Below are 26,083 nucleotides of genomic sequence, written 5' to 3'. Positions count from 1 at the left end.
GGTTTCCTTCCTCCCAGCCCTGAACAGGAGCCTCTGAATTTTTCAACAGCTGTCTTTGCCCCTCTTGGAGAAAGCCCCGTCTGTTCCCCCTTCCTCACTGCGTAATCCTTCCCATACGCCCCTGCTCGCTGCCATTTCTGAAGGACACAGGGGGCTTCTGTTACCTGAGCCCTTTTTCCCTCACAGATGCCTGCAGGCTGAGGCTTGCTGGGGAGGCCTCTTCAAGGGATGCCTAGCCCCTGGACATCATCCAAGTTGGCAGCTTCACCGCAGAGCTGCTGAGAGAAAGGCGCGGGGGGCAGCCTGGGCTGGCCTGCTGAGCCAAGATAAAGCTGCAGGAACCTGCTGCTGCCAGAGGGGATGTTTGCTGGGTTCCCACAGGTGACCAATGCGGGCAGAGACCAGCCAGGACTCCAGCTCAGGGACAGTGATGGGCACAGGGTCACGCAGGGCTCTAGGCTTGGCCCAGGTTTTGAGCCAACAACACCAGCTGCCTGGTGGTGGGAACAGACACAAGCACCAGGCTCAGTTTTCAAAGCTCTCCTCCTCCTTCTCCTGTTATTTAAGGTCACACCACATTGGAAGTGAGTCAGGCAGGTGGAGCCCTTTATGTCCATGAGGCAGGTGCAGCAGCCCAGGGAGGCAGGGTGGCCCTTCCCAGGAATAGCCAGCGTCACCTGGAGGCAGAGCCAGGCGAGGGCTGTGTGGGTGGCTCCCAGCCATGTGGACAGCAGGCCTGACTGTCCCTGTCCCCATGAGCCACATGAAGGTGCCGCGGATCCGTCCAGGCGTGGGTGGTGTTCTCTTCCGGCCCAGCCTTCTCCCTCTTTCCACACACACGGTTGGGCCAGCATCTCCCGTCTGCTGCCATCTCCTCTGCTGGTGGGGGTGCGTCAGCTGACCCTGTGCCCTCTGGCCTCATTTTTCATGGGTGTTGCCACTGTCTGGCTGTCTGCCCCTCCCCGCATTAACTCTCACCCTCTGGCGGCAGAGACCTTGTCTTGCCCATCTCTGTATCTCCAGCCCCCAGTGGCCCTCAGTGCGCATTTGCCAAGGGAAATATATGCAAAAAGTACATTTGCATATCACAGCCCTGTGAGGCAGACACACCCGGAATCGTTGCTCCTGCTTTGCAGAGAGGGTCTGTCCCTGGCCCCCGTCTTTGACTGCTGGGGCCTGAGGGTGTGGGCGGACAATGAGGCACATCAGAAGGAAGTAGAGAAGGGAGGTGAGAGCCTGTCTTTCGTCCAGCTCCCTCCCTGCAGGGCCAGCCCTGGCCAGCCTTAGACCAAAGGACACAGATGCTGGCAAATGTCTCTGCCAGGCCCCCAGGCCTTGATATTCATCCACAATGTGCCTTTCAGGCCTGGGCTGGGGAGGCCTGAGCCCCACAGCAGCCCACACCTTGTACTCCAGTCTCCCCTGACTCCAACAACGGGCTGGATCCCAGGCTCCATTCCCGCATGAGCTGCCTCCTGCTCAACGCTGGAATTCTGGTGCACACAAGCACCATGTCACCCGATTTCTTTATTTTACACATTGAACATGAGATCCTAAAAACGGTAAAAGGGTTTACTCAAGGTCCCAAAGCCAGACAGTGGCAGGGCGGCCCCCATCCTCAGCATGATCTGGGCTCTTTTTCGTGCAGGGGAAATCTGTGCCCACTCAGCTCTCCGCATTGCCGAGATAGCGCCTCGTGTGTGTGTGTGTGTGTGTGTGTTTGTGCTTGCATGTGCATCACATGTTGCATCTGTGCACATATGATTATGCGTGGACATGTGTGGGATCGTGTGTACATGTGAGTATGTGGTGTCTGTGTGCATATGCGTATGAACGTGTGTGGGTGTGGGTGCACATATGTGTGTGCCTGTGTATGTGCATGCACATGTGTTTGTATGTGGTGTCTGTGCACACATGTTTGTGATTATATGTGGACGTATGTGTGCACACACCTATACCTGTTAGGGTTAGGGTTTGTTCATGTGCCTGCATATATGGGCATGTGTGTACATGTGAGTATGTGTCTCTGTGTGCTCGTGCGTGGGTACGTACGTGTGTTGAGTACATGTGTGCACACAACTGCATTTGTGCATGCACGTGTGCGTGTGAATCGGAGGAGGCAGAGTGCCGAGCCAGGCTTGTCCAGGAATAGGAAATCTGGGCTAGAGTGAGCGAGCATCTCATGGGCCCAGCCAGGGAGAGGATGGGAATCCACACGGGAGCAAACGCCTCCCAGCTGTGGGACCTTCACAGCCCGCCCAAGCTGCATGTCTGCCGTTTTCAGCTCACATGATACTCAGCCAAAGCCACCAAAGGTAGGAATATGAAATGTTCCCTCCACCATGTTAAAGATGATGAGACAGAGGCCCAGGGAGCATTTGCCTGACATCACCCAGCACATAAAATTTAAAATGAGGAATAGAATTGTGCTGACTCTATCCTCTCCCTGGACTGACTAGTGTGCGGTGGTCTGGCCCTCTTGGGCATCTGGGTCTGTGTGACAGGGCGGCTGCCAGGCACCCCCTCAGGCCCTCGGTTTCCTTGTGTATCACAGGAGGGGATCAGATTCCCTCCAAGGCCTCCTCCGTCTCTCAGGCAATTCCTGAGTCAACCTAGCAGGAAGTGATGGGCTAGAGGGAACAAAGATTCCTAGGGGGGTGCCTGTGAACATCTGTCCTTGTCGCACACAGGAAGGCCAGAGCTCAGCTCCCACCAGGCCCTCCTCTGCCTGGACCAGGCTTGCAGGGAAGCACATTACTCTACATGCCCTTCGGATACAGTTCTCATGGCTCCTTGGCCACAGCCCCATTGCAGTCTCCTCTAGCTTACGCTGTCTCCAAAACGTGATGCATGTCCTTTGGATTTCTCCTTTCCCCCTGTGGTAAAGCACAGAAACACCACACAGAATCCATCACAGTCAAGTGCATCTGTGAAATAGCCTCTCCTCACTTTACCGTGGAGATTTCAGAGGAGCAGAAGGCATTCAAAACCTCACATGAAGTGATAAACCAAGGCAGATAAAACCCCAGGGTCTAAGGTAAGAACTTTGTCTTATTTTTTCTCTGTCCATAGCCATCCTGACCACTCCCATCCACACAACTAACCCCAGTGGCTTTCACAAGGCTCAGGCCCTCACACTGACCAGCAGAATTGAGGTGGAAAAATAGTCAAGGAAAGACACAGAGGAAAACCATCAAAAGTGATACCTCAAGATGTCTCTGAGCCATTAAAAAGCACAAACAGTGAACTCGATTAAGATCTTAAAAGCGGAAGTCATCTCCAAGTTAAGCATCCTTTATCTCATAAACAGAGGCTGCAAATTTCATTTTATGATTCCAAACATTCAAGCTCGTCTTCCAGAAAAGCATTTGCAGAGCCAGGTGCTGTGAGTTCAGAACAGGCCATCCCATAAAGCCAAGAAGGTGAGCCCAGCTGCTGAGCCTCTCCTGTCCGTCCCTAGGCTTGGCCAGCCTGCTGAGGGTGCAGACAGGGGTGTGGGTGACAGCTCCCAGGCCGCCTCCGGAGGTTTCTCTCCTCCCCTCCCCTTCTGTTTCAGCAACAAGTCGTTGGTCTTCAGCTACCCTGGCACATTTGCTCTATGAAAACGTGTGTCACAGCAGTGCTGGCAAGATGACTATGAGGACAGCACAGGCCAGGGCTTGGTGGACGGAGCATTGCTACGGCAGCTTGGCTTCTTTTTTACCATCATGGGCAAGAGGAGGAAGATAATGCAATCGTGATGTGAGATGCACAGGCACTGCTGTGCGTCCCCCTCTGTGATCACACCCTAGGGTTCCGAAGGAATTTCACAACCTGCAGTGCAGCCTTTGTGGTTGGGCATCTCAAGGGGGACCCTCCACAGGCTTAGGGACTCCCAAGGTGCTGTTGCAGCCCCCTGCGGACCCTTACTCCATGCTCACCACCCACTGGATGCTTGGCATCACTGTGGCCCTCCTCCCTCACCAGGGCCATAACATTACGCCCATTTTACAGGTGAAAGTGTGGAGGGACAGAGAGGTCCAGGAACTTCCCCCGGCTCCCACATCCGTGAGCAGATTTGATCCAGCCGGCCCCTCTTCCCAGCCCTGAGGCCAGAGTTCCTAATCTGAGGATTTGCATTTCCCTGGGAAAACGTTCCGAGACTTGTGTTTCCCTCCGAGCCCCAACTACAAACTTCAAATCAAAAGGAACTCTCAGGGGCAGCCCACACGCCGGGCGCCCTCATTCCAAAATAAGCACAACAAGCTGGACCATGCTGGGAGCTTAGAACCTCGGAGCTGCTGCTACACATAAATTATTCACCCACGAGGAAGCACCGGCCCAGCCGTGGAGACACCAATGCTGCTGACAAAAATCAAAAGGGAAGGGGAAAAACCAAAAAGAAAAAGACCTTCCCTTTCAACCATGTTAACTCCGAGATGGTTTCCTTTTAAGGCATGCAGAGCCCATGGGCATTTCCTCCTCACCTGGGCGTTTCCTTCCCTGGCAGGGCAAGCGGCTGGGGGCAGTGGGGCCCAGCTCCGGCAGCTCCGTGGGCCCAGGTGCTGCTGCTGTGCCCTCCCGCACAGCCACACTAAAGCCGGCCAGCCTTGGGAAATTCCACTCACTGCCCACAGCAGGCGGCCTGGGAAGAAAGCAGAACCACTCATCACAATGAGTGCTGTTCTCTCGGAGACCCCACCCTGACTCCTGGAGAGAAGACGCCTGGGGCATCTGTCACCCCTGATACCACCCCAAAGCTGAGATCCTCGGAAAGCAGGAAGGTGGCCTCCCTCCCAGCCACACTCAGATGCCATGGCTGTGATTACAAAGAACGCAGGGACCAGGGCACTCGGGCTGTGTGACAACCCTGTGCAGCTTGGGACACACACACACCACAGCATGCCACATATACATACACACACACACATCATACACACCACAGCACAGCACACACACAAACCATACACACCACAGCACAGCACACACACACACAAACCATACACACCAGAGCACAGCACACACACACACAAATCATACACACCACAGCACAGCACACAGACACACACAAACCATACACACCATAGCACAGAACACACACACACAAACCATACACACCATAGCACAGCACACACACAAACACAAACTATACACACCACAGCACAGCACACACACAAACCATACACACCATAGCACAGCACACACACAAACACAAACTATACACACCACAGCACAGCACACACACACAAACACAAACCATACACACCACAGCACAGCACACAGACACACGCAGACCATACACACCATAGCACAACACACACACACACACAAACCATACACACCATAGCACAGCACACACACACAAACACAAACCATACACACCACAGCACAGCACACACACAAACACAAACTATACACACCACAGCACAGCACACACACACACACAAACCATACACACTACAGCAGAGCACACCACACGCACAAACACAAAGCATACACACCACAAAGGAGCAAACCACACACACAAATGATACACACCACACCATAGCAAATCACACACAAACATACACACATACACCATACATACCACAGCACATCACACACACACACAAACCATACACAGACCACAGACACCACACACTACACACACCGTATCACACATGCCACATGAGTGCATGCCACATGAGTGCACGCCACAAGCATGCACCCCACATGCACACACATAGACACACACACCACCTTTCCCACCAGCACAGCCGCCCTGTGGTTGGAGGAGGCTGGGAGTGGTCTTTGCTGTTTTTTGCTTAGGAAGCTGTGAGCCCAGCACAAGTCCATGTGTCTCCTCCCCTGCGGCACACTTTATCTCCCCCCGTCCCCCACCTCCCTCTCCCATCCCCTCTCTCTCTCCCCACTGTGGTCCTGGGCTCAGGCTGACAGGAATCCTAAGAGGCAGGGAAAATGGAAAAGAGACTGACTGCAGGGGCAGCTGGGGAGACACCAGCTGTTCACAGAAGACTAGCAGCCAGGTGCCCAGCCTCACCAGGAGCTGAGCAAGGCCAAGGAGAGAGGAGGGAGAGGGGAGGGCCTGGGGGTGATGGGGAGTCAGGGAGGGAGGGAGGACTGTTGGGAGGGCCTGGGTGGGGGAAGGAAGGCAGGGAGGGAGGGGAGGGAGGGAGGACTTGGGGAGGGCATGGGGGGAAGGGAAGGCAGGGAGGGAGAGCAGGAGAGGGAGGACTGTAGGGATGGACTGGGGGCAAGGGGACCCAGGGAGGGAGAGCAGGAGAGGGAGGACTGTAGGGATGGACTGGGGGCAAGGGGACCCAGGGAGGGAGGTGGGGGAGCAGGACTAGGGGAGGGCCTGTGGGGGAAGGGAAGTCAGGAAGGGAGGGGATGGAGAGACAACTGCGGGGAAGCCTCCAAGGCTCAGCCCTTTCAAGCAGGGGCTTCCTGGCCTGGTCAAGGCAGGCACCGCCCTTTCACTCCCCAAAGCTGTCCCACCCAGGGTGGAGGAGGTCAGTAAAGGTCGGTGGTCTGGTGTCTCTGCACCTGTGCAACTACCATCTGCCTGCCCCTCCACAGCATGGGAGTTGCTGAGCCTGGAGACAGGTGCAGGCCTGGCCTCCCCTAGACGCCCTCTGCCACCTAAGGGAAACTGCAAGCCCATTGGCCACTCAGAGTCCTCCTCCGCACTGAGGGTCTTTCCTGAAGGCTCCCCCTTCCTTCCTGCCCTTCCCCCCCCCCTCCTTCTTTTTTTCTTTTTGCTTCCCTGCTGGAAACTGCCCAGGCCCCCTGGCTGTGGGGCCCTGCAGGGTCAGGCTGGGTGGACACTGCCAGGCTCCCGTCCCCTCATTTCAGTTGCCTGGGATGCTTTTGGGAGTGGATGGAAGGGCAGGCTGGCTGTGATTAGTGATTGTTCTGGAACAACAGACGTGATTCAGAGCTTCCCCAGGCAAGCAGGCCACAGAGAACCTGACACAGATGCCCACATGCGACTCTGCCTCCCAGTGCCATGGAGCTCTGCCAGAGCCTGGGTCGTGCTCACCTCGGGAGCTGCGGTCACACCTGGGCCCTGCAGAGCCACAGGGGTCAGCAGCTCTGGAATGAATGGAAGAGTCCGTCCCTGTTGTGAGGGTCCAGTCCTCATGCTGATCCCTGGTCTACCTACTTGCCTAGGGCAGCCCCGGCCATGGTCCAGCCGCCGTGAGAGGCCCCTGGTCCTGCTGTGGAGCAGCTGCCCTGACCCTGGACAGCCCCAGCGCCTTCCTGCAGCTTCCCTCCCTCCAGCAGCTGGGGCAGGCAGCGGGGTCCATGCATCAATCATCGTGTATTGGATGTCAGTGTCATTCCCCTCTATAACATTTCTGGGCCAGAGCCTCCTAAGTGGAAGCGTGAGGCAGCGGCCTCGCCGACAGGGCTGGAGAGGCCGGTGCTCTCAGCAGCCCCTCCTTCACAGGTGAGGAAGTCACCCCAAATCACAGGTGAGTGGGAATCTGCAGCCACCAAGACTGCGCAGCACAGGAGGGGCGTCTTGGGGCAGGGTCCTCCTGGCCCAGCCCGGCCTTTCCCACCCCCGTGTGGCTGCCCTTCCTGGAACACCTGAGGTGCCCATCCTGTGCAGCTCCCGGGCTCTGACAGCCTGCACTCTTGCTCTGGAAGGCCAGGTCCAGCTGCACTGACACTGTGGGAGCCCCGCTTCACAGCAAGTGTCAATAGCAGAGGCCGGCCCCAGAGCACACACAGACACCCTTCCTGCTCCCAGTCACCGGGGAAGCCTTCCTCAGGGTTTCTGCAGAGGCCCTGCCCACTGCCCCCTGCAGAGAGCCATCCTGCCATGGAGATGCGCCCCCGATGCGTCCTGGATGGATCAAGTCACTGCGTGTTGGGGAACGGCTCCTTTGCTGCTCCTGATGCCTGGCCGCCCGTCCCGGTCCACCCCTCGCGAGGAAGGCCAGGCCTCCGCTCCTCTGCGGAGCCTTTCAGGAACATGAGGCCGCCTGTGTCAGCCATCAGGGTACCCACCGGCGCTGCTCGTCCACCTGCTGCCCCCACCTGCCACTTACTCCTAGCGCAAGCAGGTGCCCCGTGAATCCTGCGGAATGAGTTATTTCAGGATCCGCGGAACACACGGAACCAGACCCCCCCGTTTGTTGTTTTGGGGGAGATTGGAGATATGCAGGGCCCTCTCAGAACAAAATGATGAAGTCAGTGGGTGCCTTTCGAGGACCTCGGCCCCTCCCCACTCAGCCAGCCTGCTCCTGTCACTCGGCCTAAATCACTGCTAACAGCCACTGTGGGGACCTGCACACCACAGAGCCAAGCCTTTCCCGGTAGTAAGGCTTCATTTGTGTGAGGGCTTCACAGCCTCAAGGGCAAAATTACCATCATTATGCAGCATAGGGGGGTTGTGAAGGCGGCAGCCTCCCCTAGAGTCCCTACCAGGGAGAATGCTAACCATTGTGAAGGCTCAGGTCCCCTTTCTAAAGGCAGTTTATCACTATAACCAGGCGACACCCCCCACCGTTTGCTCTCCTGCATGGGGGGCACATGTCTGGGGCCATCTGTGAGGGTCAGGGGACAAAAGGCGCCCTGGGCCCCAGGCCCCCATCGGACTGAAGGTAGAACGGAGGGCCTGCCTCAGGTCCAGCCATGTCTCCTGCCAACCGGGGGTCAGCAGAATTATTTTTAAATACAGACCCCATTACATCATCCTGTTCTCCAGGCCCCTCAGTGACTCCCCTAGCTCAGCCTCTGCCCCTCGCACGCACAGCCTCTGGAGACAGGCTCCCTCCTGGGTTTCACCCTCCTCTCCTCTTCCTCCCAGCTGTCCCTCCCTCCCCTCCGGGACACTGCATAAGGAATTGCCCCAAGACTCAGGAGTGTACACAGGCCCTGGGCAGGTTCACAGAGCAGCTCTGCTTCCAGCTGCGGGCAGTTCCCTCAGCGCCCCCGCCCCACTTGCTTGAACCAGGGGCCAGCCATGATGGGTCGAGAATGTTCCCCAAAAGGATATGTCAAAGCCCTACCCCCAAGTACCTGTGAACCTGATTTTATTTGGAAATACGATCTTTGCAGGTGTCATCAAGTTAGGAGGTCACTAGGGTGGGCCCTGGTCCAAAATGATTGATGTCCTCAGAAGAGGAGAGAGACTGACACTCGGGAAGGAGAGCACCCTGTAAGGACGAAGGCGGAGACGGGACTGACGCCAGAAGGCAGGGACCCAGAGAAGGGTGCCCCCATCAGTGAGTGAGCAGGCCCTGCAGATGCCTTGATTTGAACTTCTTGTGTCCAGGACTGGGAGGGAGCACACTCCTGCTGTTTTAAGCCACGCAGTTAACAGTGCTTTGTTCCACAGGGCAAGGCAGAGGCTCCGGAGAACAGAGATGCAGGAGACTGCAGGCTGAAGCAAGCTCAGAGCATGGCCACTTCCACCCATTTGCCTCCGGGCCAAGGCAAGGACTGGGACACACATTCTCCTCCCATGAGCAAGGCAAGGTAAAAAGCTGCAGCCACTCATTTTATGGCCGCCTTCCAGGGCTTTTCCTGGCTGCGTGTGACCACGTTAGAGCTGTTAACGTGATGGTGGTCTCAGCTCTCACTTCTTCCCCACACGCCACATCAACACAAACACATACCATACATGAGCACATACCACATACATACACAAACACACAAAGCACATGAACACACACACACACCACATAAACACATGTCCATATATACACACCAGCACATGCATACATGCACAAACACCACACACACACACGGACACACCCACCACACATACACACAGAAACACATGCACACACACCACATACACACATGCACGTATATACAAACACATGCATGCATGCAGAAACACCACACACATACACATGGACACACACACACAGAAACACATGCATAAATGCACACCACATACACATATATACACACAAACACAGGCATACATACACAAACACAGCACACATATAGACACACACCACATACACACATTACACACAAACACAGAGAAACAAACATACACATGTACAAGCACACACCACACATACACATACACTACACACATACACACAAACATACACCATATACATGCATACAAACATATACACAAGCATACACACAAACACACACCTCATACACTTAGGTACACACAAACACACACACATGCATACATGCACAAACACCACACACATACACACACGTATACACATGGGCACAAACACACACCACACACATGCATACACACATATGCATACACAAACATATACCACACACACGTACACACAGATACATGCACACACTGTAGATACACAGAGACACAAAAACACACAAATACATATACAATCACATACATACACACAAACACATATATATGAATAAACACACAAACATGTGCACACCCATACACACATGACATACACATGGACATACACACAAACACACACCACACATCTGCATACACATATACACATATGTATACACATATACACAATATACACACACATTGCATACACAGAGAGACACACAAACATGTGCACACATGTACAACCACACTACATGCATGCATGCACACACGTACACCATACATGAGCACATACAAACACACACACATACACCCACATATATACACACCACATTCACAAATGCAAACTACACACATGCATACACACACATATATTCACACACAAACACAAACACACACCGCACACTGACAAACACATGCACACTTAGGCTTCAGTTACACAGAAAAGAGATTGTTCCATGTGCTTCCTGACCTTGTGGGCTCCGTGCCTTCTCTATGCAGAGTTCTCCTAAGCCACCTGGAATGGGGCCAGGGTAGCTCCTTCTCATCTTTTCCACCTTATTTCAAAGCTCTGTTTCCAAAGCTTTTACCACTCTCCATCTCTGACCTTTCTGCTTAACTCTAGAATTAATGCTGCCAGTCTCCTGAATTATTACAACACTTATATTCCATTATAATTCTGTGTGTAATGTGAGTCTCCCCAGCTACAAAACGACTCCAGCAGCCATGGGCTGTGTTTTCTCATGTTATATTCTCAGCTCATAACATCTGAGAGTCCCCCCAAAAAATTTAGTCAATGAAAACTGGATAAATAAAGAATGGATATATGGACAAATAAATGAATTAAATGCAAAATGAGACCATATTATTGACAACGAGTAAAATAAACTTAGTATATTAAGGAATTTTAGAAATAGATCATTTAAAATAGATCTAGAAATAGATCTTCGAAAACGGGGAAGTTTTGCAGGAAGAGAAGGAGATAAATGAGCTCTAGGAGGAACACCTCATCCATGAAGATGCGGGGAGACACGGAGCGGACTGGATTCTGCAGCCTGAGTGTGGCACCTATCAGCTGTCAGCATGGACATGGCATACATGAAGGCCTGGAGAGGGCCACTGGGGAACACGAGGACATCGCAGAGCCCATGCCTCAAAGGCTGATTAGCTTGCGTTCATAGCTGGACATTTATGCAGCCTTGACTCTTCATCCCTCCCGGTCTTGAGTTCCTTACCGACAACTCCGGCATATTCACACCCCTCTAGAGTTGTTACAAAACAAAATGAAATAGCATTTGAAAGTCCTGAGCCCATGCCTGTCTCTGAGTAGATCTCAATATTGATAGCTTCCTTCCTCCCCTGCCCACCTGCACATTTCTGGTGGCTCAAAAGCCTGGCTCAGTAGCACACTTTCTGTGCCCCAAGGCTGACTGATGTACTGAAGGAACAAAGGGATGATCCCAATCGCCCCTTCCATGTCCTGCTTACAAGGCCAGCGCCAGACATGGAAAGTTGGACTGGATGAATCTTACAGCCGATGATCTGATTATTTTTTATTTGCAGTTTATACTTCTATAACTTCATCCAAAACTCCATCCATGGGGTAGACTCTATGATATTTTGTCAAACAATCCGAAGAGGTTTTTGAGAGTCTCAACTATGTAGCAGCTACAACTGAAGATAGGATAAAGGGTCAACAATAAGGAGGTATACGGGTGGATTCTGAGACCCTCAGACTTAATATTTAATCTTTAATTTTACTTCGAACATCCTGTTTTCCGAGCTACCGCTATAACAGTGACCCTGAAAACTATGAGCGCTCAAGAAAGCCACATGCTTGTCTCTGCATGAAGACTCTGCTATGATCATTCTCAACCTCCTCCACTTTCACGTGAAAAATAAACAACTTCCAATCATTTTAAGCAAACAACTCACGCTATTGCTAACACTGATGTAATTACAATGGGCACATTCACCTTTCACCCTATGACCATCGGTGAAGTTCTGGATGCATTTATCTGTAATGAGTGGGGAGCAATTCCCATGTTACTGTCACTGTTTTGTAAAGTGATTTTGCAAAATTCTGGGGGGTGTAACGCATTTGATCCATGAGAAAACATAAGTGTGGGACAGAAGGTCATGGCATGACTTAGGAAGAAACAAAGAAGAGGTGGAGGGGCTGGGCAGAACCGCTTCACCCATTTACTGGTTGTCTGACCTAAAATCCTCTGAGCTTCAGTTTCCTCATCTGTGAAACAGATAAAAATCATAAGCTAGCAGTGGGCAGTGCATGCAATAATGCTTTGCACATTGTCCAATTTTAGAAAGCTATCAGTGATTATTACGAAATTTTGGTGAAGACAAAGTCATCTCATTTTTAATCTCAGTAATTCAGTGAGTCCTATAATGGACCCTCCCACAACAGCAAATTCTGAATCAGACTTCACCTTCTACATGCCCTCCCTGACTGATCTCATCGGCACTCATGGTTTTCATTTCCACATCCACGCAGTAGACGAGCAATTCTGCACCTGAAGTCCTGTTGCTGCCTAAACTGGAGGCTTGTTCCCAGACCTGACTGTTGACTTGTCAAGTCACTTGAATGTTCCACAAACACTTCAAGCTCTACAAGTCCCGAACATAAGTCACTCTCTTTCCCACAAAACCTGGCCCTTTATGTTTTATTCCTGCTCCAAGTCAATGGCATCACTGTTGACTCGTCCAAGCCAACCACGAAGGGGTCCACAGTAAGCTTCTCCCCTTCTCATATCTCCCCCGCCGATCCCATCCATTTGATCACTATGTCCTTGTAATTCCACCTCCAAAATACATGTTAAGTGTCTCCTGTCTCTCCATTTCCACTACCTGAGACCAGGCCCCTAACAGGTTTCATCAGGATTTCTAGTTTCCATGGCTCCAGTCCTGTCCCACTTAATCCCAACTTTCCCTGAAGCTAGAGATATTTGCAGGAAAATCTAAATCTTGTCTTCATGTGTCTGTCCATGCAGTTCAATCTGCTTTCTGGATATGTAAGTACAGCCCCATATCAAAGGCCCAGACATCCAAAAAATAATAATAATAAAAAACCTCAAGTCAAACTTTACACTTCCGGGAAGTTCTCGGGTTCAGCAAGGGTCTCTCAGGTTCCGTGCCCTCTCTGCAAACTCCTCTCAGCACATTCGTTTCTACTGAATCACCTCCAAGTCACAGAACTGTGTGACAGCGATACCCCATATTCCCATGCTTCACAGACTCCCTGACAGGCAGAGGTCCAACGAAAGTCATTCACATAAAATTTAGGATGCAGGAAAGGAAAAACAATATATTTCTCATCAGCAATCGCGGGCTGGCGTATATTTGTCAGCGGTCGGCTGGCAGAGGTAGGATTTTTCCACCAGCTTCCAGGCACTTTCATTAAAATCACCCACTCTGGACTCTGGAGCAGGTATTTTGGTGGCGCCCCTGCAATGCCTACAGCCTCCTCCTCTCCTTGTCGGCTTCCCATTAACTCACACCTGTCTGGATATCCCGAGAGCAAGCAGTGGCCTTCCTGGCTATCACTCCCCAAGGACTTATTATGTCTGTGTATATATATCTATTTCCCTGTATTATTTCCTTACTGCTTGAAGATACTTAGAGTGGCTTCTGTTTTTCTGATATTCTGTATTAGAATATTCCTACCACTTGTGCTTATGAGTGACACAGCAGTGCCTCTACCAGAGGAGGTATCTAGTAGTATTTCTTAACCTGAACTGAAACTTCCCACATCCATCCACCTCCTCAGAACTCTCCAGGAAGGTAAGCAGGCAGCCAGTTCCTCCTTGTCCTCTGCTATTTCTGCCCATATTTAGGCATAAGAACAAAATGGAATTGATCATCATGGGAACAGGCATGAGCTCTGATAGGATCATTGCCAGTACTTAACTGAACTCCATGTTGGAAGCTGCTTTTGGGCCCCCACCAGTTGCCTAACATCCCGAAGGGATGCTGTGCTTCTACAGTGCCACCCAGGAGGCTTTGGGTGAGGACATTTCATGAAACGTGTCTACTGCATGATCCAGAGGGCTCTCCCTCATGGGGCCTGGCACACTAAGTGCTCAGTCACGTTACTTAGCTACTATTAGTAATGTTATCACTCACCTACGACCTAACCCAGCCACCTACAGCTGCCAATAATCTGGCCTGTTTCTGCTCATTACTAGATGTTGAAATGTACCCTTCATAAGAGAGGAAATACAAATGTTTAATCAATGTATACAAAACAGCCACCTCCACTGATTAAAAAAATATTAAAATAAAAAGATCTGTTTTAATAGGTCATTGCCAATGTTGGAAAGTAGTTATAGAAGCAAACTTTACCAAATGCTCTATTAGATACTTCCAGAAGATCTATGCTTTTTTTTAACCTTTCTAGAGAGCAATTTCCTGTGCTTATTAAGAATTTTTAAAACATTCATATTCTTTGATAAAAAGAAAGAATATAAAATACTAACAGAAGTTTTGACCCAAAGTTGTGTGGTGTGATCAGTGTATTGGAAGACATGGATAGCACGCTGGAAACAGAAAGCTGCTGTACTCCTTTACTCCATTGCCTTATTGTCTTACAAAACTGCTCCCTTAACTACTTTCTCCTAACTCTCAACAACGACGTGGACGGGACCCAGAACTCTTCAAGACACTCTTGGGTCATAAGAAGTTCTCTAGTCAATTGCAGATAATAGGAAATCCAATCAAATATAGTATCAAAACTATAGGCTTTTACCCAGTTTAAAATTGGTCTCCTCCCAGATTACAAACTTCCTCTGTCCAGGACACCTTCATTGAGGAAAGTGCAGAATAGAAGGATGGGTCACTGGTGGCAGGACGGAGAAAGCTCTTATTTGACTGGTTTTGTCATAACTAGTTGTTTTTGCCATCAAATTACAAATGCTGATCCTTTCTCTGGGGAAAACATCGAGGTCTAACAGCAGGAAATTTTCTAAACAAGATATTATGTGATGTAATTTAATTTGATGCAATATTATATTACCTTTAAAAATGTCACTTCTTTAAAAAGTTTTCAATTACCTAGAAAAACACTCATGATAATGTGTGATGCATAAGATAGTATACAAAAGTATATCTACCATTTGAGGGAAAGAAAATTTCCGTAGAAGAAAGACTTGAATAATGTATAGGAGAAGATAATAGTATTTATCTCTGCGTGGATGGTTAAAGGATGATTTTTTACTTTTTTATAATTTTCTACAATATTCAAATGTTTTCCAATGAGGTTATACTGTTTGGGTAATCACCAAATAGAATTAAGTTTAAAAACTAAAGAGGGAACATGAGCATTGCCTCCTCAGGCCTGAGTGCCCTGCAGCCTTTCTCTTCTTCACCTTTCTCTGATTTGTTCATAAGTTTACAGGTTAAGTCATTCCCTCCAAGGAGGCAAGATTTAGCCCTTAATTCTTTAAGGCAACATCTCAGCGCTGCAATGGTAAGCAGGCCAAAGAAAGGGGAGTGCTTCTTGGCCTCTGACCGTCCCTCAGAAAGTCCCTCGCTGCCAAGAGAGAGCTTCATCCAGTGGAAGGTTATGAGCTCCCGCCTGTGTGAAGTGGGTGAGAGGACCAAAGATCTCCAAAGAGCCTCCTCCCTGGACATCCCCACCCCAGAGCTCCTCAGCCCTCAGCCCTCCTCTCTCATCCCCACGTGCTCTCTTTGTGATGCTATTCAATCCCATGGTTTTAATTTTCACTACAGCTGACAAATCCCCATTTTATATTTCCAGTCATCACTCCTGTCATAAGCCCTAGACTCTTCATGCAACACCTTCCAACCTCTACTATCAGAATTTCACACACATCTCAAAATACCATTTTAAAATTTAAATCTTGATTTCCCCCAAATCCATCTCCCTTTCTGTCTTCCCCCAGCTCAGACCACTTCCTATCTGATATCCACATTGATAAAGAGATCCTATCCCCATCATTACCCAGGCCACAAGAATTAAGAATTCATTCCTGATTCCTCTGTCCTTTGCATCCTACATCTGCTCTGCTGGCGAATCCTCTGGACCCAGCCTCCAAACATGGGGCTCCCCCTTCTCTAGCTCTGGGCATTACACTAATAACACCTAGCCTTGATGGGGATCTGAGCCCTTCCCGTAGGAATCACCTCTCCAGTCGCAGAGATTAGGATGCTGAGGCACAGGATAGTCAGGCAGCCTGCTCCAGAGCACACAGGCAGAGGCTGGCGCAGTGACGGCGCAGGCAGAGGCTGGCGCAGTGACGGCGCAGGCAGAGGCTGGCTCAGTGACGGCGCAGGCAGAGGCTGGCACAGTGACGGCGCAGGCAGAGGCTGGCGCAGTGAGGGCGCAGGCAGGCTGACGCAGTGACGGCACAGACACACGAGAGGGCAAACGAGTGATGGAGCGAACAAGTGATACACTGAACAAATGACAGAGGGAACACATGGTAGAGAAAGTGTGATAGAGTTAGTGCACGACAGTGAACACATGCTTGATAGAGTGGGTGTGTGACAGCAAACACGTGATATGCTCAACACACGATAGAGGAAAAGTGTGATAGTGGACACATGATAGAGCAAACATGTGATAGAGTGTGTAACAGAGTGAAGGCGTGAAACACTGAATATGTGATGAGAACACGAGAGTGAATGCATGAGAGTTAACGTGTGATAGAGTGAACACGTGATAGAGTGAATGCATGATACATTGAACAGGTGATACAGTGAACATATGAGAGTGAATGCATGAGAGTTAACATGTGATAGAGTGAACATGTGATAGAGTGAAAGCATGATACATTGAACACGTGATAGAGTGAACATATGAGAGTGAATCCATGAGAGTTAACGTGTGATAGAGTGAACACGTGATAGAGTGAACACGTGATACATTGAACACGTGATAGGGTGAACATATGGGAGTGAATGCATGAGAGTTAACGTGTGACAGAGTGAACACGTGATAGAGTGAACGCATGATACACTGAACACGTGATACAGTGAACATATGAGAGTGAATGCATGAGAGTTAACATGTGATAGAGTGAACATGTGATAGAGTGAACGCATGATACATTGAACACGTGATAGAGTGAACACATGAGAGTGAATGCATGAGTTAAGGTGTGATAGAGTGAACATGTGATAGAGTGAACGCATGGCACACTGAACACGTGATAGTGAACACATGGTACAGCAAATGCATGACAGTGGATGCATGACAGAGTGAACATGTGATAGAGTGGACACGTGACGGAGGGAACACATGATAAAGTGAAAGCATGAGAGTGGAAGTGTGATGCCGTGAACACGTGAGAGGGAATGCATGAGTGTGAATATGTAATAGTGAACACATGATAGCACAACTGTGCAACTGTGGGATTGAATGTACGTGTAATTGAGTGAACATGTAATACAGCAAACGCGTGAGAGAGGCTGCATAGTAGCGAACATGTGGTACAGTGAATATGTGATAGTCCATGCATGATAGTGAACATGTGATAGTGAACTCATGGTAAACATGTGATAGAGCAAACATGTGACAGAGTGAACATGTGATAGAGTTAATGCATGGCAGAGAAGGTGTGATTGTGAACATGTGATCATGTGGTAGAGTGAACGTGTAATGAACACATAACACAAACGTGTGATAGAGTGTACACATTACAGAGTGAACACGGGACAGTGAATGCATGAAAGTGAACATGAGATGATGAACACATAACATGAATGTGTGATAGAGTGTACACATTATAGAGTGAACACGGGATAGTGAACACGAGAGTGAACATGAGATGGCGTGAATGTGTGATAGTCAATGCATGAGTGTGAGCATGAGATAGAGTGAAGGTGTGACAGAGTCAATGTGTGAGAGTGGTTGTGAGATGGAGTGAACATGAGAGTGAATGTGTGATAGAGTGAGCATGTGATAGAGTGAGCACGTGACAGAGTGAGCACGTGACAGTAAACATGAGCTAGAGTGAATGTGTGAAGGTGAACGTGAGGTGGAGTGAACGTGAGATTGTCGATTCGTGAGAGTGTGTGATATATAACGTGTGGCAGAGTGTACACATGATAGAGTGAACGTTGACAGGGAACGTGCGATAGTGATTGAGAGGAACAAGGTGGAGGAGGAGAGAGACCCTGGAAGGGTGGTTTCATCAGGGCCCATGGCCTGCCCAGAGGGAGCTCTCCCCAGTGTCCTGGGAAAGGGGTAGGGCCAGGGAGTGTGAGCCAGGCAGCCTCAAGCAGGCGGGGGCGCAGGAGCCCGGGCAGCCTCTCCCCAGATGTTCACAGTCGCGTCCCCTGCTCAGCAGAGTGGGCCTTTGGGATATTTGGGCCCCTCGCAGGGGAAGGTGCAGCCTGGCCACAGGCTCTGGCCCCAAACAGTGCTCAGGACGGGGCTCAGGACAGGGTTTGGGCCAGTGAGTGAATGGGCCCACCAGGGGAGGAGAAGGATGGCATTCATCTTAGTCCAAATGCCTGTTCTGAATAAGGCTCAGACATAAAAGAGAAGAAAGGGACACCACCCTTTCTCCCACTTCGCGTCTTGATTTTCTCCCTGCACATACTTCCTGGGAGTCCATTCTGGCTCTGCTTGTGGTTTCTCTGCAACCTCTTGCTCTTGGGTCACTTAGGGGCATCGGTGGATCAGAAACCCCAGGAGAAGTCAATAAGGGCCTTTTAAAAATCTTTCTCCAACCACACCTTTCCTACTAGCGTGCTGCAACTGACAAAAGGACAACAGGAAACCACTGTGATTATGCAGACAGGTGCACAACGCTTCACAGAATTTCACAGGAGATGGGGACAGTATGGCTACAGGCCTTCCGCTTCTTCCGACTGTGTGCGTGGCGGGGCCTCCAGCGGTCTCTGTCTCCCTGCAGTCCTTTGCCTCCTGGTCTGTTCCCTCATCTGCTCCCCACACCCAGGCTTCCCAGCTCACACTTCCCGGCTTGTGAATGCAGAGGTGCCGATGATGCAGGCAGCAGGCAGGGGCTGGGGCCATGAGCAGATGCCCTGGCCCTGGAGGAAGTCAGCGGTGAGCTCAAACTCCATGGCGACCAGAGGAAGAGGGCAAGGCCAAGGCCACTGACAGCCGGGCTTCAGAGGGGCAGGGCTGTCACAGAAGGGTGCGAAGCAGTGACCCAGAGTGGCAGAGGGAGCACGGCTCACCAGGGGAGAGCCAGGCTGGGGCCCCACTGGGATGTGAGCCTGGGAGTGCCCACTGCATGATGAGGGACAGCAGGAGCCACCACAGGACAGGAGCCACCCCGAGGGAGCTCGCCGAGGGCCCCATGACCTCAGGACGCTTCTATGAGGGGAACACGCAGCACCCCACCTTCTTCCTACTGTGAAATTTCTGTCACCTTCAGCCAAACGCTTTCACACTGTAAGAGCTACTTCAGTTAAAAATAGATAGAAAAACCCTGTGTGGGACCAACCTCAGGAATTCCAGACGCTCTGTGCTCCAAAGTAGAAAGAAAGATGGTGCAAAGAAATCAGCTGTCCCACTTGTCTCCAAGCCATGCCAGTAGGACAGCACTTCCCCCCAGACTTCAGGAAGCTGACCTCTGAGTCCAGAGGCCTGCACCTAGGGCTCGCGGGATCCAGGTGCTCTGAGTCCGGAGGCCTGCACCCAGGGCCCATGGGATCCAGGTGCTCTGAGTCCGGAGGCCTGCACCCAGGGCCCATGGGATCCAGGTGCTCTGAGTCTGGAGGCCTGCACCCAGGGCCCATCAGATCCAGGCACCATATCCCAGTAGATTATTGTATGTGCTATTGCGGGTGGCACCCCACTGTGCAGGGAGGGCTACACACCAGACAACCTGACAGAAATTCCGACTCTTGCATCCCTCCAGAATCCACATTATACAAACACACACAACTCATCAGTGAGCACTGGGGCCACACAGACTGCCTGGAGCCCCACAATGGACACAGGTGGACATGGAACGCTCTGTCCTTTAATAAAAGACCAAGCTGAGACTTAGTGGTTTGCACCCTCAGGGGACAACACAGCTCACAGGCACAGCAGACACTGCCTCTCAGAGCTGTATCTCCGCAGCTCCAACTGTATTACCCAACCCAGAGGAGGAGCTTAAATGTCCAAATAAGATGAGACCATCACAGCCAAGGATGGTCAGAGGGTCGTCATTTTTGAGAGAGACACCATCAGTGCTGGTCACCCGCCAAGTCACCACCTCTTAAACCTGTCTGGGCAGCTTGAGAGGCAAAGATTGTACCTGCTCAGAAAGGAACAATAGCACCCCACCAATCCTGCACTTTCTGTAAAACCCTCTGGTGCAGGTGCCCATGGGCTGGTAGACTGATCCACAGTGTTGAAAAATATCATAATATAATTTTTAAAGTCAGACAGCAAAATAAAATCAAAGAGTCAACAGCCCAAGAGGTAGTGAAGAATGGCGCCATCCTCCCAAGACAGGGTGAAGCCGTTACCATCTGATGAAAGTCACGCCAGGAAGCATGGCCATGTCTGTAGAGGCCAGCGGGGAACAGAAACCTCAGGACCCACCCTTGGTAAAAACATCCTCAAACCAGGCAAGTGGATGTAGTTTTCTTGAGAAAATCAATGCGAATTTCATCTCTTTTTGCTCAACCAATGGAGACTTAAGAAAAAGTATGCTAATAAAAGATGCAAAGTTGATGTAGTGACATCTTTAGGTAGCAAGGGAAACTTGCCTGCTTTAAACCACTTTTCCCTTATAATAGAATTGTGTACAGAGAATGATAAAAAATCACAGGACCTTCCAACAAAAAGGACCTGGAAATCAATCTAGTACAAACATCTCATCTTACAGATGAGGAAACTGAGATCCAGGGAGACTGATTTGCCCATGACCGCATGAATGACCTGAGGCGTGGCTCCAACAGCCCTGAGTTCAGCTCCCCGGGAGTGGATACTGGGAGAGAATGGAATTTGTTGGTGGGTTGTGGAGCACATGAACAGGAAGCAGAGGATGTTTGTGTTTCTTAAGAACACTCATATCAATAATAATCAACGAACACTAAGTACTTCCCAATTATCTCATTGAATGCCCAGCAACCCCACAAAGGGAGGCACCGTCACTCACATCATTGTACAGATGGAGGAAAGGAGCTTGCAACAGTTCGGCCACTTGCCCAGGGCCACACTGATGAAAATGGCTGAGCTTGATTCAGACCTACCTCCAAGTCTGCACTCCTGAAGATGATGCTGTCCGTGAAATTGAACACCGGTGCCTGGATAGATGGAATGAGCACCAGGGCCTGCAATTACCGATTATTTGCCAGCTTGGGTTCCGAGCCTATGCACAGCCATGGTGGAGTCACGCCCCAGCCCTCCTGAGGTGGCCACACAGGAGAGGCATGCTCACCACCTTTCCTTAGCTCCAAATAGCACTGTGTCTGTGAAAGGAAAAGAAACCTCGGGACCCCAAATCACTCAGCCAAGGGAAAAGACAAGCTGGGAACTGCATCGGGCAAACTTGCTTCCCATTCTAGTCCTAAATAAGGTCTCTGCAAGATAAGAAGCTACAGACCTCCCTCACAATTTGCCCACAAGGAAACTCCTTATGGACAAAGGACAGACAGAACTCAAAGTCATCCCCCTGAGGCTCCCCAGAGGCAAATGTGTATCTGATGACTTCCTCTGCCCTATTGTTTATGTAAAAATGCAGATTCTCTGGGCCAGACTAAATTGTGTATTCAGTGGAAAGGTGATCAAGGACTCAGAAGAATGCAACCTTGTGTCTCTTCTCTGCTTATGACCTAGTGGGACACTTCGAGTTGTCCCACCTTACCCAACGGAACCAGTGGACATCGTACACATACTGACTGATGTGTCAAAGCTGCATTGTACACATACTGACTGATGTGTGAAAGCTGCACCCAACCACCCTGGGCACGTGTCGTCAGGACCCCCTGAGGCTGTGCCACAGGAACACCCTTAACCTTGGCAAAATAAGCTTTCTACATTGACTGAGACCTGTCTCAGATATTTTGGGTTCTAAAGGGACAGTGTTGGCTGCCTAGGAGCAAGCCTGGGAGTAGCACAGCAGATGAGGGTTTATTTCCCACACCTCCAGGAAACCCGGGAGCCCCTGTCTGGGCTGGTGTGGGGTCCCCTGTCTGTCTGGGGTGGCGTGGCATCTCCTGTCTGTCTGGGGTGGTGTGGAGTCCCCTGCCTGTCTGGGGTGGTGTGGCGTCCCCTGTCTGTCTGGGGTGGTGTGGCGTCTCCTGTCTGTCTGGGGTGGTGTGGAGTCCCCTGTCTGTCTGGGGTGGTGTGGGGGCCCCTGTCTGGGGTGGTGTGGGGTCTCCTGTCTGTCTGGGGTGGTGTGGGGTCTCCTGTCTGGGGTGGTGTGGAGTCCCCTGTCTGTCTGGGGTGGTGTGGCGTCTCCTGTCTGTCTGGGGTGGTGTGGAGTCCCCTGTCTGTCTGGGGTGGTGTGGGGGCCCCTGTCTGGGGTGGTGTGGGGGCCCCTGTCTGTCTGGGGTCGTGTGGGGTCTCCTGTCTGTCTGGGGTGGTGTGGGGGCCCCCGTCTGTCTGGGGTGGTGTGGGGTCCCCTGCCTGTCTGGGGTGCTGTGGAGTCCCCTGTCTGTCTGGGGTGGTGTGGAGTCCCCTGCCTGTCTGGGGTGGTGTCGGGCCCCTGCCTGTCTGGGGTGGTGTGGAGTCCCCTGTCTGTCTGGGGTGGTGTTGGGCCCCTGTCTGGGGTGGTGTGGGGTCCCCTGTCTGTCTGGGGTGGTGTGAGGGCCCCTGTCTGGGGTGGTGTGGGGTCCCCCTGACGCCTCAATGTCCCAGGCTTTTCCTCTTCTCCTCTCCTGATAGATTCCATCTCCACAGTCACCTCATGGCTGCGAGATGGCTGCCTCACCTCCAGCCTCCTGTTTTAATTCCAGTCCAGAAGAGGAAAGCAGAAGCTTCAAGAGGAAAAGATGACATCCTGATTCTCTTCCTGGGCTGGGAAATGGTGCCTGAAACTCATGCGTGCACAGAGAACAAAATCAGGGTTTTATTAGGAAAAGAATGGGAGGAATCGGTGCAGGGGGAGCAACGTGCAGTATGTGCCACGGTCAGCTGGCCTTAAGCCACACGTGTCCCTGGGTGCTTTGCCGTTCTTTTGAGCACGTTCCCACAAAGCTGTGAAAAACAACAGGATCAAAGAGTCAGCTTTCCCGGAAGCCTTGTTGAGAGTGTGCCAGGTGGCGGCCCCAACGCACTCCCATCCCACATGTCCTCTCGGGAGGGAGCACTTTCGTCCCCAAGGCTTGCACGCCACTGGCATTGCCTGGAGAAGGGGCCATGGCCCTATTGCACTCACTGCATTTCAGTATCTAGTGGAGCTCCTAACGAGGATGGAAAGTGTTAGTGTTTGCTGCACCAACGGATTAATTAGTTACTCCACAACCAATCTGTCAATGACCAGCTAGTCCATCAAGCATTGCATTAATTCACCTGAAAGTTTGGTGGAAGAGAAAATGCTAAAGGGCTTTAGCACCCAATAGAGCACAATGTACCAAAACCAGCATCCACACTACAAAAAACTGCCTCGATGAAACACCCAATGTCTGCAACCTGGCCAGCCCCAGCCCCTCAAGCATCCCGGCAGACTCCAGGCTCGGCAGGGCTGACAGCAGATGCTTCCTGGGCTGGGGAGAGAGAGCAAAGAGAAGAGCACCACTTTTAAGGAGTTGCTGACTGGAGTGATCTTACCAGCTCTAATAGATGCCTCACAGGTAACATGGTTTATGTCACACCAGGCACGACCTTCAGAACTTTTCTAGAAACCCAAGGCAGCTGCAGCCCTGGCCGCATCCTCAGGCACCTGGCCTCCTGCGCTCAGGCCAAGTGAGGCTGAGAGGCAGAGCCGAGGTGGAGATTGCAGGGACGCCTGACCCTCGTCTGGCTTCATGGTCTTCTGCTGCAGCTCCTCGGAGCCTGTGCTGGCCCCTGCCCCTGGGGCAAGTGGTCAGATCACTCAACCCCATGGCCTCAGCTTAGTTTGACCCCAGCCTCCAACCTGCAAGGCCGCCTTTTTTGCTAACGTGAATGCAGCACTTTGAACTGCTAGGAAGTCTGGGATGGCACAGGAGGACGGCCCAAAGCAGGACCTGCAGTCAGCCGGTGCAGCTGCCTCTGGGGCACAGATGGCGCCCCCTCCCCACGTGCCCTGCCCACCCGCAAGGATCCGCAGCTGTTCACCTGGAAGCGGCTCTGGACACCCAAGCAGCCATCACTCTTCCTGAGAATAAAACACTCCCAGCCAGACATTCATTTTACCCCGAGACGTGTCCAAGGTTTCATACAGACCCTGCCAAATATACATTAGGTGTCCTGGAACTCACAGAAAGGAGCTCTGCCTGCTCTAGTTCGGCAGAATAATAACGTGAAGAGGGTTTCCGTGCTGGGGCACAAGTTGGAGGTGGGGGAAATAATTTTATGTCGGAAACAAAGAAGTGTGAGTGTTCCTCGGCTCATCCGAAGTTAAGCAAACTGAGTTTCTGTTTCTTTGTTGGTTTTGGAGAGAATCTATTGTTGGGCCTGGAAGAAGTTTGTGTTTATTTTGATCCACCCAGAATGAAAATGCTTTGCCGCTGAGCGTGAAGCCATTTGGAGCCTGGTGAGTGTTCCCCACTAGCTGCCCCTGCCTCCTGCGCCTCCCCGTGTGCACTGAGCGCCTCGCCGTGTGCACTGAGCAGTCCTCGTCCACGGGGCTGGTGGCCCTGAAACCCTTGTTCCCATCTGGTCAATGGGTAAAGGGGATGCAGGACACTGTCATCACAGGCACCACAGAGACAGCAGTCATGCAGCCTCAGGGCTGGGCTCGAAGGAGCGATGGACAGGCTGTTGCCAGGCAACCACTGGGGCAGCAGTGGCCCCACGGGAGCTCCCCAGAGTCAACCCCAGTCCTCCTCATCAGACCGTGGGCTTGGCTCTGTCAGCCTCCTGTTCCCCACTCCTGGCATCAGCCACATCCGTCCCAATCCAGGGAAAAGGATGCCACATGCCACATGCCAGCAGCTCTCCCTGAGAGAAGACTTAATGCCAAGAGTGGAGCTGTGCAGAGTGCAAATTTCCATGCAAACATCACCTTTTAAAATTTTGACTCAGAATCCCCACTTTATAGAGCAGTAAGTTCAATCCTAGAAAGTTGAGACAAACACAAAACGTCTATAGATAGCTCGATGCAGCTCTCAGTGTATCCATTAATCAGCCCTATTTAAGTTCCACCATGAAGTCTGCAAGTCGGCACCATTATTATCATTAATTTGCAGATAAGGAAGCGGAAACACAGAGAGGTTAAGTAACTTGTCCAAGGTCACACAGTAAGTGACAGGTGCAGACAAGGCTGTTGAAGTGTCTGAGCCCTTCCCCATTGCCTCTCACTAGTAGCTAACGCAGAGCTGCACCCCCATGTGTCAGAAACGAGTCCATGTGCTTTATAATATATATTAATTCATATGATTGTCACAGCAACCCTGGGAGGTAGGTGCCAGTTGGCCAGGATAGGACAAAAAGAACGCAAGCATCAGAGGGCACCTGTTCAAGGTGACCGGTAAGTTTCTGTCTATCCAAATACTGGGAACAATGCAAACGCACATGAGCTGGTGAATGAGAAAACGTTGTCGTGTCTGTACAGTTGAACAGCACTCAACAGTAAAAGGAACGTACTTCCGATACACACAACACAACAGACGGCTGCTCAGTGAGGTCAGACACACGAACGCACACTGGGCTCTCACCCACATGACCTTCTGGAAAAGCCAGCCCTCAGGGAGGGAATGGAGATCAGC

The 26,083-nt window shown here is 51.2% G+C and overlaps 1 long non-coding RNA gene across 1 annotated transcript in view; it reads right to left on the bottom strand.

The window, feature by feature from the left end:
- Positions 1 to 26,083, bottom strand: part of LOC104004850 (uncharacterized) — a 257,894-nt gene that overhangs the window by 157,675 nt on the left and 74,136 nt on the right. The window contains exon 2 of the long non-coding RNA XR_008545649.1: positions 4,467 to 4,624. This is a non-coding gene — a long non-coding RNA (uncharacterized LOC104004850). The remainder of the gene's footprint in view (positions 1 to 4,466; positions 4,625 to 26,083) is intronic.

The sequence above is a fragment of the Pan troglodytes genome, chromosome 12, assembly GCF_028858775.2.
Source record: "Pan troglodytes isolate AG18354 chromosome 12, NHGRI_mPanTro3-v2.0_pri, whole genome shotgun sequence".
Lineage (NCBI taxonomy): Eukaryota > Metazoa > Chordata > Mammalia > Primates > Hominidae > Pan > Pan troglodytes.
The sequence above is the reverse complement of the archived record's forward strand: the minus strand, read 5'-3'. Positions and strand labels throughout refer to the sequence as shown.